The 15786-nt window shown below is 48.1% G+C and overlaps 1 long non-coding RNA gene across 1 annotated transcript; it reads left to right on the forward strand.

The window, feature by feature from the left end:
* The first annotated feature begins 14346 nt into the window (after window positions 1–14346).
* Window positions 14347–15304, forward strand: LOC127304558 (uncharacterized). Its single transcript, XR_007853435.2, has 3 exons — window positions 14347–14522; window positions 14656–14742; window positions 15209–15304. It is a non-coding gene; the product is annotated as an uncharacterized lncRNA (long non-coding RNA).
* The last annotated feature ends 482 nt before the right edge of the window (window positions 15305–15786 follow it).

Here is a 15786-nt window from a genome sequence, read left to right on the forward strand (position 1 = left end):
TGACGCATCCAAGCATGGATTGGGATGTGTACTCATGCAAGATCGAAAAGTGATATCTTATGGATCAAGGCAATTAAGACCTCATGAAGTCAACTATCCTACACATGATTTAGAGTTAGCAGCAGTTGTATTTGCACTAAAAAGTTGGAGACATTTTCTTTATGGAGCCAAGTGTGAGCTTTATACAGATCACAAGAGCCTCAAATACTTCTTCACTCAGAAGGAACTGAACATGAGACAGAAAAGATGGCTCGAACTGATTAAAGATTATGACTTGACCATCAACTATACACCAGGGAAGGCTAATGTTGTAGCCGATGCCTTAAGTCGGAAGAGTACCGGAGGAGTTGAACAAGAGCTACCAATGGAGTTGAAGAAGGAAATAAGCCAAGCACAGATACAACTTTGGGAGAAAGAAGCTCATGAGGGGCTATCGGCACTACAAGTTGCGGAAGAGTTGAACATAAACCTGAAAAATGAGATTATAATGGGTCAATTGGAAGATCCATTCATCATGGAAGAAATAAGAAGAATTAATGAAGGAAGACCATCAGAGTTTAACCTAGGCGAGTCTGGATCCCTATGGTTTCAAAAGAGGATTTGTGTTCCGGACATCGCTAGAATCAAGGAAGTAATCCTGAAAGAAGCTCATGAAACACCATATTCAATTCATCCTGGAAGTACGAAGATGTACATGGACTTAAAGGAGTTGTTTTGGTGGAATAACATGAAGCGGGAAATTGCTCAGTATGTGGCAGAATGTCATACTTGTCAGAGAGTTAAAGCTGAACATCAAAGTCCCGCAGGACCACTACAACCTTTACCAATTCCGGAGTGGAAATGGGAAGAGATAGGTATGGATTTCATCACCGGACTACCCATGACAAATAAAAAGAAGGATATGATATGGGTAATTGTGGACCGGTTGACCAAAAGTGCGCATTTTCTAGCCGTGAATCAGAAGGATACAGGTGAAAAGCTTATAGATCTCTATATCAAAGAGATTGTGAGTAAACACGGAGTTCCCAAGAAGATAGTGTCAGATCGAGGATCTGTGTTCACATATGCTTTCTGGAAACAACTACATGAAGCTTTAGGATCCAAGCTAGACTACAGCACCGCATATCACCCACAGACGGGAGGACAGACCGAGAGGACAAACCAGATACTAGAGGACATGCTCAGGGCTTGTGCCTTAGATTTCGGAGGATCATGGGAAGAACACTTACATTTAGCAGAGTTTTCTTACAACAATAGCTATCAAAGCAGCATCAAGATGGCACCATTTGAAGCTTTGTACGGAAGGAAGTGTAGATCACCTATATGTTGGTATGAGGCAGGATCAAGCAAAGAGTTTAACCTAGACTATGTGATGGAGAAACAGCATATTATCGATGTGATTAGGGATAGACTCAAGATAGCTCAAAGCCGGCGCCTCCTGAGGCTGAAAATTTTGGGCGTGGGAGCCGCCTGTCAGCCACACATCCCCAAATTATACATCTTATCCACCAAAACCCCGTCCCCTCCGCCGCTCATTTCTCCCGCCCGCCGCTCCATCTCCCATCCAGCCTCCAACCCGAAAAACCCTCGCCGCCGCCATGCCACCGAAGAGAAAGGCTCCGGCGAAGGCAGCGAAGGCGCCGACGAAGGCGCCACTGAAGCCGCGCACCGTCGCGCCGAAGGAGAAGCCGGCGAACATGTCGCAGGAGGAGTGGGACAAGGAGATGGAACGCTGCTCCTTCATAACGACCGACCGCAGAAGGCGCCGCATCGCCGCTATCGACGCAGCGAAAGTGGCGTCCACTGCGGAACCGTGCCTCAACTTGGGCGGCAGCCTCAACAACATCTCGAGCTCACCGTCGTCGCCGGGTTACTACGCGGGGTACAACGCGAACGGGCCGTCGATCTCGCAGATGCGGCTGTCGCAGATGGACGGCCGCGCCCGCTACTCCCCCGAGTACGGGGACAGCGACATGACCATCGACCACAACGCGCCGTTCTGCCAGATTCAGCGGCGAGGGTGTAATATCCTAGGATTCGAGACGATTGCGGGGTAGATTTTAGAAAGGGATGTGCATTGCATCGTAAAATCTGGGGAAATTTCGCGCTTTATTGCAAACTACATCTTAGAGGGGACAAGTTTCTCTCTCGACACCAGATAGGGTTAGGGTTTCGAGAGTGCGACAAACTTGGACCTTATCTTTTCTGAACTTAGGGTTTCGAGAAGAGAGGGGAACATTTCATATCTTATCTTAAGTTGCATGATTGAATTGAAACGAGCTGAATTTGAAATTCAAATTTAAACCTCATTAAGTCAAATTGTAAATTCAAATAAAGAATAATTCATATAATAATATTGTAAATTAGAAAATTATGAATATAAAAGAATACAAGTATATAAGAACAGCTCATTAGGGAAATTTGAGCTTTATTGATCATCACACACAAATTTACATTGTCTTTACAATATTCATATGAATGAAATATTACAACACATATTTCAGAAATTGGATAAATAGAAAAGAAAAGGAAAATTACGAAGAATAGGAACTAGCTAAACTACACTACATAATCTTCAAGAACTTCTTGATCAACATGAGATTGAGACATTCTTGATCAACATTTGATCCCTGCATTCACAAACACAAAACAAAAATCATCATTAAGCCAAGTGGCAAAGCCACTTGGCAAGTTAGTCAAAAAAATGAGAATTTGGAAGGATAACACCAAGCCAGCCGAGCTGATCCTCTCACACACAAGTTCCAACATGGAACACACAGGCAGCTCACAAGGCAGAGTGCATGTGCAACAGCACACACCACCAAGGGAGAGTCACCACACACGCACAGCCTTGCTGTCGATCAAAGGAGCAACCAGAGAGGGGGTATAAAACCTTTTCAAGCCAAACCCTAGCTGCTCATCGACAGAACTTCACCAGGGTAAGAATAGCAAGAACACATAGAACGAGAAGAACACCACAGTAGCCAAAGCTACCAGAAACAGTTCCACCAAGAACTGCTTGCTGTTGAGCAAGGATTGATGAAGTAGATCATCACTAGCAAGCCAGGAGGAGCAGGGCAAGCACAAACAACCATCCAGAAGCAAAACCCCTACACCAACACCATTTCTAGGAGCTGGAGTGAGGTATAACCAAGAATCCATGAGCAAGCATCTGTTTTGCTCATAAATAAGCATGTGCATCACACACACACAAGCCAGGGGTTGTGATTACCCAGCTTATATCATCATTTGGTGATGAACCACTGGATGCTGGTAAAATAGGAGAAAAGCCAGTAGAGTTCAATCCCATAGAAAATTGGTTAGAGCCAAGTGTATCACCACTACAGCCAACCAAAGGATCCAGCAAGGATTTGATACACCACTAGCCTAGCCCAACTCACCTAGCAGCTAGAGATTCACTAAACCATCAGAAATATAGACAGTAAATTGTCTATTTAATTTTTCAACACCAAAAGCTACTGGAAATCCAAAAGAGGATCAACCAGCAAAGCATTCATCAAGCCACGGTAAGCCACAGAGAGGGGAGCCACCCTAGGACAGCAAATAGCTACTGCTAGGGTCACCTCAACCACAAGACAATCCAGCCAAGCAATTATATCATCATCCAGAAGGATTCAAAGTGAGCTAGGGTCCCCAACAAATGGTTGGCATCCCTCTAGCTCAAGCAAATCAATTAAAAGAATCATTACTGCATAACAGTTCATCTCATTTATCCATGGAATCAAGCCAAACTGTACAGATAAATGAATTACACAAGCAACCAGTGACATAGACACTTGCAAATGATCCAGAGGATCACTGCAAGCATCAGTAGATGATTTATAGAGCAGTATCATGCACCAGCACAAGATATGGTGCTACACAGGCACAAGAATAAGCATCAGTCAGGCACAGACAGTAGGATAGCAAGCCACCAACAAGCAGTTGATGATCACATGATCATCAGAGCTTTCTAGAGCATGCTAGGGCTTGCTAGAGTCTAGCCTAGCATCAGTACATCAAACAATTACTGAATCAGCCACAGATAAATAACATTTGCATCACAGAAATTGTATAAATAATTTTATAATTGTATCCAGAAGCATATCATCAAGGAATTGATGCATATAGACAACAGCTAAGCCAAACAGAGACCTACCATGAGCCAGAGCTCAATAAGCATCACACAAGTAGCACTGGCCCTTGCAAAAGCAAGGATTACTCACAGTAATCAAGCCAGGGGAAAGAATTATGAATACACATGATCATCCAGTAACAGCAGCAGCTGCTGGAGCAACATGGCACGCCATGAGCATCCCAGCATGCTCATGAGCAAGTGCAGGAGTGCCTCAGCAGAAGCAATAGGATGAGCATAAGCATAAGAACAGCAGCACAAGCAGAGCAGCAGCACAGGCATAGCCACAGAAGCAACAGCATAGCAAGCTAGGGCACACAGCAGCAGCAGCCAGCACACATGCAGCAGCAGCAGCACAAGGCCATGGATGCCAGGGCATCCAGAGTAAGGAGATGAGGTAGAACAGGCGAGAGAGAGAGGGGAGGAGCACATACCTGGGGAAGCAGATGGCCGACACGGCCATGGCGGCCACGGCGGCACACGCCAGGCACACGGTGGCGCCAGGCCTGGCCAAGCCACGCCACAGCGGCCACCACAGCACCCCAGAGCAGCATCTCACGCCCTGGTGAACACCAGGACGGGTCCACGGCATCTCCGGCGAGCAGCGGCGGCGGAAGCCGAAACCCTAGGCACCACGGGAGGGTCGAGGACGAGCGGACGGAGACAAAACCGCCGGATCGACGCGGACGGTTCGACGCGCTGTCGCAAGACGCGTCGAACGCGCCCCATGGCGACGGCGGAGGCGGCCGGAGTCGGCCAGGAAAAAGCGGCGACGGCGCGGGCGACCACGGCGTCGCGAGAGAGGAGAGGATAGGGTTAGGTCGCGGTAAGGAAGACGAGCGCGTCTGGGTTGGTTGGACCGAGCCCAACGGGCTGGTCCAAGCTAACCAGCTCGGGCGACTGACAGGTGGGCCCGAGGGAATTTTGGGGATTTCCCAAATGTTTTAAAAGACAGAAACTTTGAATTAATACTATAAATTGAATATAGCTCTAAAAAAATAAATAAAAATATGCAAACCACTAAATTTTTTATTCTCTATCATAATAAAATATGAGATTAAACTTTTGAGACAAATAAATGTGAACCATTATTTAATTCAAAGAAAAAAGGAATTCATAAAAGATCATTAAAAATAAGACCATATTTTTAATGATTTAATAAGTCCATAAATTATAAAGGACTTAAACAAAACTTGGAAAGATTCCAAGTTGATATTTTCACTCTTAAGGAGTAATTTTGAAATTGTTCTTACTCGACACCTCCGACATTAAATAACAAAGCATCGGGAAGGGGGGAACCAAACCCTAAAAATCGAAAGCATGCATATTTGAACCTTTAACCATTGCCCTTATCGGACAATGATGCTATCTTTCAGAAACAGAGGACCAGGGTCAGTCCAAACAATCCAACTGCACTACATTGCAGTCGCCAGGCAAGTTCATCGCTTGCTCATGTTACTTGGAGTATTTTTACCAAATTACTTGCAAAGTACTTTGCTTATCACTCTTGCATGAAAAGCAAAGATGCTAATTTCATAACTATGAATATGACTATGTGGTGGGCAATGGAACCATGGTATGAGTATGGTGGAGGTTCCATTGCAAGGGTTTGTATCCATCTAGGATTAACAACCAATGTCGTCCAGTGATTCTTGTGCCGTAAGACTCGTGTTAACCATAAGATCTGGAGTGGGACGGAGTAGTCATTTGTACTTCTTCCTCTCGTACATCAACGGATGCGCTTACCGTAGCAGTTGTGTCTTGCGAGAACAACCGGTGGGTGGGGATCCCATGCTAATTCCCCACGGTAATGCGGTCTATGAGGGGTTGCAACGACCGGCGAAGGTATCAAGGTCGCGAAACCTGATAGTTGTCGAGGTCGGAAGGTATCCAAGTCATACAAGACCGGCGAGGACCCAAGGTCAGAATTGCAACAAAGGGTGGGTGTACGAGGTCGCGAAGGAATACAATTTGACTAGGACCTTATACCGGGCCTCACACCACGGAAGTGTGGACGGGAAAGCTGCCCGGTTGGCACCAAGGTTAAGATCTCTTATGGGTAAAGCAACACACCTCTGCAGAGTGTAATGAATTGTGACCTGTCACTCCTTGTTCCGGGATTTGGAACTACGAACGCTGCCGGAAAGGAACTCCGTGAAGTTCTAGTAAACCGGTGAAGGCTAACGGACATAGTTCTTCTGAATAAAAGCAACCTTTTGAAGAAATGATTATGAAAAACCTGCATTGGTATTAGACTTTCTGGTCTAATGCCATAGTTAGTGCATTAAACACCTCTTTCCTATAATGAACTTGTTGAGTACGCTCGTACTCATACCTCTTATGATCCCCTGCTTAGATTGTTTGAATCACCTTGAGGAGGCCAACGAAGGACCAGACGGAGCAGATGGGATCTGCTACGAAGAACCAGACCTCTCTCGAGGAGTAGAGGGGGTCGACTACCTGATTGTCTACGGAACCGGGGAGGTTCCAGAAGGAGAACAAGCTTGAGCCACGAAAGTAGTAGTAGTAACCGAGCAGTACGAACTCTATAATATTTAGCTGCTCGAGTCAAATAATGTTAAACTTGTTAAGACATATATTGTGTAAGTTAAGTAGGGTTCACCTCGAACCTAGGAGTAAACCTCTATGGACCCAGGAGGAGCTCCGAGACGATGTACATATATGGTTTGTAATATTATGTGAATGAGTTAAAGACCAGCTATGCTTCTGTTGTACTACTCTGAGGGATGTAATATTTGCGGATTGGTACTTCGCACATATTATGTCAATGACTGGCATACTACAACATGCAGTGGTATGCAGGGTCACCACAGAGGGGCAGCGGCGCCTTTCGCTTCCCCGACCTGAACTCGTCGCCTGACCTGCGCCGCACCGAGGGCCACGTGACAGACGGCACCGGCATTCCCCGATGAGGGCAGGAGCACCCACCAGTTGTTCAGCAGCGCGTCCGGCGTGTCCATGGGCGAGGACGAGGTGTGTTTCCTTACTTTTTATGTGTTATGTGCATCGTAGACACCGGCGGCGACTGAAAGTAGGTAACTTGTTGCGTAGATTGCCGCCGGGGAGGAGATCCTCAACGGCTTCATACGCGGCCATGCCTACGAACCCCCCGTCGACGAGTATGAAGAAGAGGCCGAGGAGGACGAAGGTGAGGCGGAGGTCCAGGAGGAGCTGATCGACGCCGACACCGGCGTGACCATGACGAGGACGACGACGCGTAGGCGTTCCGGCGGCACTCGTGGTCCGAGGTGGAGGTCTTTGGAGGATGAATGTCTCATCGAGGCGTGGAAGCAAGTGAGCTTTTGCCCCATCACAGGCGCCAACCAAACCGAAGGCAAGTACTACAAGCGCAACCTCGATTGCTTCAACGAGAAGAACAACTATGGTGACTACGCCACCATCAACATGAACCGGAACGAGGGCGCCCTCTCCCACCGTTAGAACATGATCAAGGCGGCGTGTAGCAAGTTCCATGGCTACTATGAGAAGATTAAGGGCCGGAAGGAGAGCGCCAAGACGATGGTGGATTGGGTATGATCTACGCCCATCTTGTTCATAATGCATTATAGTGTATCTATTTGATGATCCATCTTGTTCCATATCTTGTTTTGCATCATGTCTTATTAGATGCTCCAAGCCCTTGACATGTACAAGTTCAACCACGATGATAAAGACTTCCCCTTCATGCATTACTTCAACAAGCTACAAGGTTGCAAGAAATGGGATGACCTCCTCCACACTCTAATGAAGGACGGGGAAGATGGGCCGGTCGATCCAGCCGGCGCCTCCATCGGGCGTCCGATTGGCAACAAGAAGGCCAAGGCCGAGAGGAATGCAGCGCCGGTATTGGCAGCCATGGACGCCTCCCTTGAGAAGATGATCACCTCATTCTCGGTGGAGAACAAGGAAGTGGCGGATAGGGCCGCCATCGTGTGGAAGGCAATCCTCGACAAGCAAGACATGAAGATCGAGTTGGAGAGGGAGAAGGTGGAGGCGGCGAAGATGGAAGCTCACGCCGCTGCCATGAAGGCCACCAACGAAGCGACACAACTTTCGTTGGCCAAGATGTCTCAAGAATCCAAGATCTTGATGGCCGACATGGAGAAGATGGACCCGTTGGCGCGGGCGTGGCACGAGATGTACCGCGAGCGCATCGGCCAAGAGGTGATGGCGGCGCGAGCTGCGTCGATGTCTCCCCCGGCACACTCCACGTTCATGTCTCCGCCGGCACCCTCCACGTTCATGTCTCCGCCGGCACCCTCCACGTTCAACTCTCCACCGGCACCATCGACGTTCATGCCTCCCCGGCGACCGTGGATCCTGTTGCAGCGACGGAGCTGCCGCCAGGGATCGCCGCCGATGAGGAAGTCGTCGAGGTTGAGCCGCCCTTGACCTCGTTCATATGATCAGCTGGCTTGGAAGCCGTTTTTTTGCGCCGGAAACGGCGATTTGGTGGTCGTATGTTGGCCCAAACTTCATATTCGAAAACCTATTGAAATTTGGTGGCCGTGTGTTGGCTCAAACTTTAAATTCGTAAACTTATTTTAATTTTTATGCTTTCGTTTGAGTTTTCAATTCAAATTATCTATTGGGGCTGTCGTATGGGGCGCGCCGATGTGGGAGCAGCTCCCCCAAATACCGGCGACTATGTGGGGCGCGCCTGTGGAGATGCTCTTACTCTTGTGCCAAGCCAGTGTTGTCACCTCATGTGACCTGCCTGCAGCACGGCAAGTCAAGCAGCTTATCTTGCAGCCTACATCAGTACTAGGTGTGATAGGTAGACCACCTGAGTGACTATAGATGAAATATACGATGGCAGCTGGCCAGCTGGGTCAGGTTATCGGTCGAGTGATGTGATGTACGAATTTTGAGAAGGGATCTATATGGCCATAAGTGATCTTGTTTTTGAAAAACAATCAAAAAGTTTTTGGTTGAGATTTTGCACAATTGTGAGATGTATCAATCTTCACAATTATTTTTAGAATGTTTGATTACTTGTAAAAATACCTTTAAATTCTTTTGAAATAGCGAGAGCACCGAAACTTGAGACCTAAATGCACCTTTCGATGAATTGTCAACTACTACCTCCATCCCAATGCTTAAGGCTTATATTTTTCTGGAAAAGTCAAAGCAAGTAAAGTTTGACCAGAATTTTAAAATAATCTATCAATAAATATGATATTTTGTAGATAGCACATGAAAATATATTTCATTATTTATCTAATAATATTAATTTTGTATTTGACATGTTAATGATTTTTTATAAAAACTTAGTCAAACTTAATATAGTTTGACTTTCTGAAAAAAATATAAGGCTTAAGCCTTGGGATGGAGGTAGTATATGCCAAGCAAGCTATGGGAGCCATCCTCAAATGTACCGGAGCATTTTTTTATTGTTCCCGCACCTGTATCCAAAGACACCCCTAAAGGACCATATAATTTCTTTTTTATTTTCATTTGGTAAGGGCATATCCACAAACACATGTCATGCTATCGTGAGCACGCACGCAAGCCTAGCTCCTTCTCACCGGGCTCACGACGTAGAACTCCAAGGTGCCTAGGGTGTGGCACGGGAGAAGGCCATTTCACCCGCCGCATACCTATGCCACTACTGGAAAATAGCTCTTCTGTGGCGGACCAAATCAGACTTCTGTGGCGCATATCCCTCTCGTCACAGTTATCACGCGACTATATGACGCACCAAATCTAGATCTAGATCTGAGGCCGCCGGAATTTTGCTGGGTTTTTTTTTGAATTTCACTGGAAGGTGAGTTGTTGGGTGGGTGGGGTGGGGTGGGGTGGGGTGGGGTGGGTGGAGGAGGAGGAGGAGGAGGAGGCCGGCCGGCCGGAGGAGGTGGTGGTGGTGGTGGTGGAGGAGGAGGAGGAGGAGGAGGGGGAGGTGGTGGTGGTGGAGGAGGAGGAGGAGGAGGTGGTGGTGGTGGTGGTGGTGGTGGTGTGTGGTCGCCGGAGAAGGAGGAGGAGGTGATGGTGGTGGTCGGCGGAGGAGGAGGAGAAGGTGGTAGTGGTCGTCGGAGGAGGAGGAGAAGGTGGTGGTGATGGTGGTTGCCGGAGGAGGAGAAGAAGGTGGTGGTCGCCGGAGGAGGAAGCCGTAGGAGGAGGAGGGAGAAGAAGGGAGGAGGTGGTGGTGGAGAAGAAGCGAGGGGAGGAGAAGTGGAGGAGAAGGAGGAGAAGTGGAGGAGGATAATGGCGCCTCCGAAATTCAAAATTCGGGCCAAAACTTCTGTGGCGCATGGGCATAAGATGCGCCACATAATTTTTTTTTCGAATTTTCTATTTTGCAGCAAAAAATCTTTACTTTGCCGTATCTTTTTACTATTATCGAATTTGGCGATTCTAAAAATTGTCCAACCGGGCAAGCCCAGATGAATTCGAAAGAATTTTCTCCCGGTCATTTTGATATATTGTGCTTTTTTTCGAGTTCGTATGCAACCAGAAATCCAGTTTGATGATTTTTGCAACGCAATTTTGCAAAAAAAAAAATCGAAATTTATGTTTGGTAATTTTCAGTGGTACTAGATGACATATATACATGGGCACCTCGAAGGATTTTATTTTTTGAAATTTCTATCTATTTCTTTTGTATTTTACAGTGCTAAAAAGGCGATCTAGGGGCGTGGAGTTGCGTGGTGAGAAAAAATCCCTTCAACTTTATGTGGCTATGCGCCACAGAAAGATGAACTTCTGTGGCGCATATGCCCATATGCGCCACATAATTTTGACTTTCTGTGGCGCATGTGGCAGATGCGCCACAGAATTCCCTTCGCCCATGTGCAGTGCTGGACCCCGCGTGGGGCCCATGGAGATTCTGTGGCGCATCCGTCCACATGCACCACAGAAAGGCAAAGTTCTGTGGCGCACCAGTCCTACATGCGCCACAGAAATTAGAAATTTCTTTGGAGCATATTTTTTGGTGCGCCACAGAAATAATTTTTGTGAAGCATATTTTTTACGTGCGCTACAGAATACATTTCTACCTATAATGGTTTTCCTAGTAGTGTGCCCACCAACGCTGGCACTCTAGCACAGGGTGTAGAGCCGCTTGCGCTCCTGTGGTTCAGGGGCTGGTGGCGCACCACTGCGGCGGCGATTTGCTGCCCAACGAAATCTACCTTCCTTGGAGGCAGCGGCAGATTTCGTCCACGCGGAGGTGATCACCGTGGTGGAGAAGACATGGCGACACGACGAGGATCCCGCCTCATAGTCGTTGGTCGCCTTCTTCATCCACGATGGCATTTTCATCGGCGTAGGTGAAAGTGGTGATTTCCTAGCAATTGCAATGGCGATGGAAGTCGGGACGAGAGGCGGCTAGCAATGGTAATGGTAGCTTTCCCGCGCCAGGGCAATGGTAGTGGAGCGATGGCTTTGATGACCATAATTGTTGCCGCCGGCTAGCCTTCTACCATCGGATCGCTGCCACGTGGACCTGTGGCACGCACAAGAGGACAAGCGTATTGTGCGCGGCGTGCCGCATCGGCTGCCTAAATTCGGTGAACTGAAGGCCCCGATAGCGTTTTGGGGGTCGGTGTGGTTTTTGGGCTCGCACCGGTGCGCCGAAACGGCGCCGGCTAGTTTTCGAGCCCAATAAAATCGCCGGCAACCCCGTGCCGGCTCCTTGACCAAGGGCGCGAATCGGGCGCGCCGGCGCCTCGCGGAACGACGGTTTTCGCGGGTGGGGGCGCCTTGTCAGCGACAGGACGCGACAGTTCGCATCGGCCGCGACGCGGGAAAGTTGGTCATCGGCGTTTAATGGTCTCTCGCGCGGAAACCGAAGCGGCCACGAGGGCAGTGACTGGCCACGCGGCGTCTAGTCGCCTACGTCGCCGTTAATGCGGGCAGTTGTCACCGCTATATAGTATGTATGCCGTCCACCACCGCGGTGCTATCCTCTCATCTCCACCACCGCCGCCGCGCCATTCTCTCCTCTCCACTTCAAAATGCAGCGCCGTCTGAAGACGACGTACTCAATGCTGGGCCTCAACGGCCGTGCGCTGCCACCACCACCACCACCGCAGCCGGAGCCAGAGCCGGAGCCCGACGCGGACAACAGCTCCGACGACGACGTAGACCCAAGGTTCGCGGTGTGGCGCGAGGCCTACTTCGCAGATGCGGAAGCTGAGGCGGCGGAGGAGGCGGCACAGTGGGGTGAGCAGCCGCAGGCACCCCCCGACCCGGAGCAGGCGGCGATCCTGACGTCGTTGAACACACAGCGGTTCCGGAGGTTGAAGGAGGAGCAGCGGGAGTTCATCAACGACGCTAATCTCGAGCACGCCCTTGAGATCTCGCGCCAGCGAGCGGCCACGGAGGAGGCGGGACGCCTCCTGATGGAGGCAGAGCGACAGAAGCTCGCATCCCTCAACGCTCATCGCCACTACGACACGTTCGCCCGCGAGCAAGCGAGGCGCGCCGAAAACGAGACTTCTCAGCAAAGGCTGGAAGCATGGGGACAGCACCGCCGGCAAGCTCCTGCGACACCACCCGCCATGCTCCACCGCCAGATGCGCGAAGCAAGGGCCGAGAGGCGGGCACGGACGCAGGCGGCAAAGGCGAAGAACAACGACGAGGCAGACCCGTCGCGCGCCCCAACCGACGGCCAGTAGATTAGGATTAAGTTTAAGTTTTTAAATCCGGTTTTTAAATGTCGTTTGAATTTCGTGTTGTATAAATTCGACGTACTTTTGTATAAATTTCGTATGAATTTTGTTTAAATTCGGTGTTTAAATGTCATTTTAAATTTAAATTTCTATTGGGGCTACACTACGGGGGCGCTGGTGTGGGAGCAGCCTCCCCAAATAGAGGATGCTCTGCCGGTGACCCCCATACGGCAGTGCCGACGCCCCTGCCGGCGCCTATTTGGAACCCGCCGGTGGAGATGCTCTAATATGAAAAGCTTTATGAACCAGTTTGGCGTCACCTCGTACAGCCCTATGTCTTCCCTTGGCAGCCATGCCCGTGATAGATCGACCTCCCTGCTGGCCTTTGCTTGCTCTTCCGCCTAACTTACGTCATCATGAGCTACTCTCTGATGCATGCAGTGCTAAGCTAGCTGCGTGTCCTAGGTCTGGCTGCAGAAGCGAATATCTTCTCTGCCTCTTTGCGACTCCATCTGTCACGCGATGCAAATTCTTCTATAAAGGAAGCTGTGCTACTCGGCCAGCCAGAGGTCAGAAAGGGGCAAATTGATCGTGTCCGCTTATTTTCACTGCGACAGTAAAACTGCCCGCCCGCTTTTCATTCTGGCCGTCAGATGTGGTGATCCTTTTGTCACCTGCCTCTCCTCTCTCTAAGTGCATGACGCCTGGGCTCGTGTGTGCGTGGGGCAGCTTTTCTAAGACCGTGGGTGTTCGCTGAGAAAATGGAATCGGGTGAAAACCTAACCTACCGCGAGTCCTCTCCTCCAATCCCGTGCCTCCTCTCGTTCCCCAATCCTGGCCTCGTCTCGTCCTCCCCAATCAGCCACCGCCTCCTCTCGTTTGCTCGATCCCGTCGGACGGCCGGACGAGGTGGCGACGATGGAGGCTCGTCAGGGATGAGCAGCAGGAGGGGTCAAGGTGCGCGGATGGCGTGGAGGCGTCCACGACGGGGATGGCCACGGTCGTGCGCGCTCCGCCGTTGGAGCGCGCACGGAGTAGGGCGGCGGCACGCCGGCTTGAGATGGTCGTTCACAGCCGGCTGGAGCTCGAAATCTGCTTCTCCAGTTTGTTGTCTGCTCCTGCCTGAACAGCTTCTGGACGAGGCAGAGAAGAGCTGCAGATCTCGTCAAAAAAGGTTGGTCGTCGTTCCCTTCTTCATCCCTGCTGATTAGTCTCTCCATGTGAGCTCGTTTTTCTGACTCTTGGCGGTCCCTTTATCGAACACAGCTGATGCCCACGCAGCCTTAGTATCTCAGTTTGATTTAGTGATTTTTTCTGAAGATCTGACGTGAATTAAGCATGGATGGATAGAGGTTCGTTGATGGGTGCAGGTCCGACCACCAGTTGTTATTAAAGCCTTTCTCAGAGTGATTTTTTTAGAATGATATTTCTTTTCTTGATGCCTATAATATACCTTGTTGTTTCTGGCTGTGTAAATCTGCAGGGGCAATGAGATGAGGTTGGTCAGTGAACTGAAATTGCATATATTCTACTGATGTTTAGTAAAATCTGCAGCTTTAGGTTAGATTTTTCAAATTTGAAAAGCCACAAATCCGAGTCCATGGTTATTTTGTAAATTCCATTGTTTCAATTGTATATGATCTTACACCTTATTTCGGAGATACACTATGGAATCATATCATGTGCTTGCAGAGAGCAATACTGTTGTGTTTCTTCTCAAAAGATTGTTGGACTCCATTCAGGTCTACATGCATGTATGATCTTCTTTTCATTTAGTACCTATATCTCTTTTATTCAATTCTTATTTTGCCTTTCAACTCCAAGATCTGCCTGATACAAAACTGATCCAATATTTATTTTGTTACCGTATATTGTGCCTCTGAACAGAATTTCAACAATAGTGGTGCTAGGAGAGAGCCAGTTTTTTTCCATTTACTCATCCAGTGGAGGTCTCGCAACAGGAGCAGTATTAAGGTCAGTTGTTTTTGACATAAAATGCAGAGCAGATCTGCTTTTCATTAATAATAGAGGAATACAATTACAAGCTAAAGAAAGCGAGTAAAAGAGATCCTAAGGTGTAGCAAATTAAATAGGACGCAAGGTTTCAGTCACTTTTCTTATATTGGTTGTCCTAGCCACTCATTTTGTTCCATCACGTACTTTTTAAAATATCCTAAGCTGTGGCAAATTAAATAGGTGTTGGAAGATAATGTCTTATTCATTTTTGTCATAATTTTAATCAGCCTATCTGCCACTACAATTAAAGTATTATGTAGTTGCTTATCAATGTACACAACACACCATAATGTTGTTGCTAGATATCGCCTAAAGTTGTAGATCATGGTTTGTTGTTCAACCTCCATGTATATGGTACAACTCATATTCCTCTTTTTGTTCCTCTTTCTGATTCCTTTTCTTCCCCGATTTATTTTGCAGCTAGGGTTTGGTCGTCAAAGCAGATTTACCGGCTAGGGAGAGGAGCAGCGGACTGAGGAAGAGGTGTAGAGGCAGCTACAGGAAAGATGTCTCCAGACTCTACAATTAATTCTGGTAGAAAAGAAAAACTCAATTGTTTACACATGTCCAGCTTTGCGTGGCGACGCATTTGACCTCTAAAAAATTTCTTCGCTTATTGATTGAAAATGAGGATGGTACATGTGGTTAATTACAATCTCCTCCATTTGAATGATAGCATTTACTAATTGTTTTATCATGAAACTGGTTCCGTCGGAGCCAAGGTCCAGTTCATTTTTGGTTTGCGGGATATAGATGTTTGTCACACATGGCCAGCTTTGCGTGTGTATAAAATAACCTCTTACAATGGCCAAGGGAAACTGAATATTACTATAATTTCTGATCTTCTTATGCTGCAGTATCTTGAAAAGCCAATCAAGGTATAGTAACATGTTTCACATGATATGTCTCTGGTTATGTTAAACAGGAAAAAATGAAAGAGAAAAGAGAATAGGCAATTATGACAGAAGCACGGACATCTTGAATCAATGCATAAGGCAGGTT

The sequence above is a fragment of the Lolium perenne genome, chromosome 5 (genome assembly GCF_019359855.2).
Source record: "Lolium perenne isolate Kyuss_39 chromosome 5, Kyuss_2.0, whole genome shotgun sequence".
In the NCBI taxonomy this organism is placed as follows: Eukaryota; Viridiplantae; Streptophyta; class Magnoliopsida; order Poales; family Poaceae; genus Lolium; species Lolium perenne.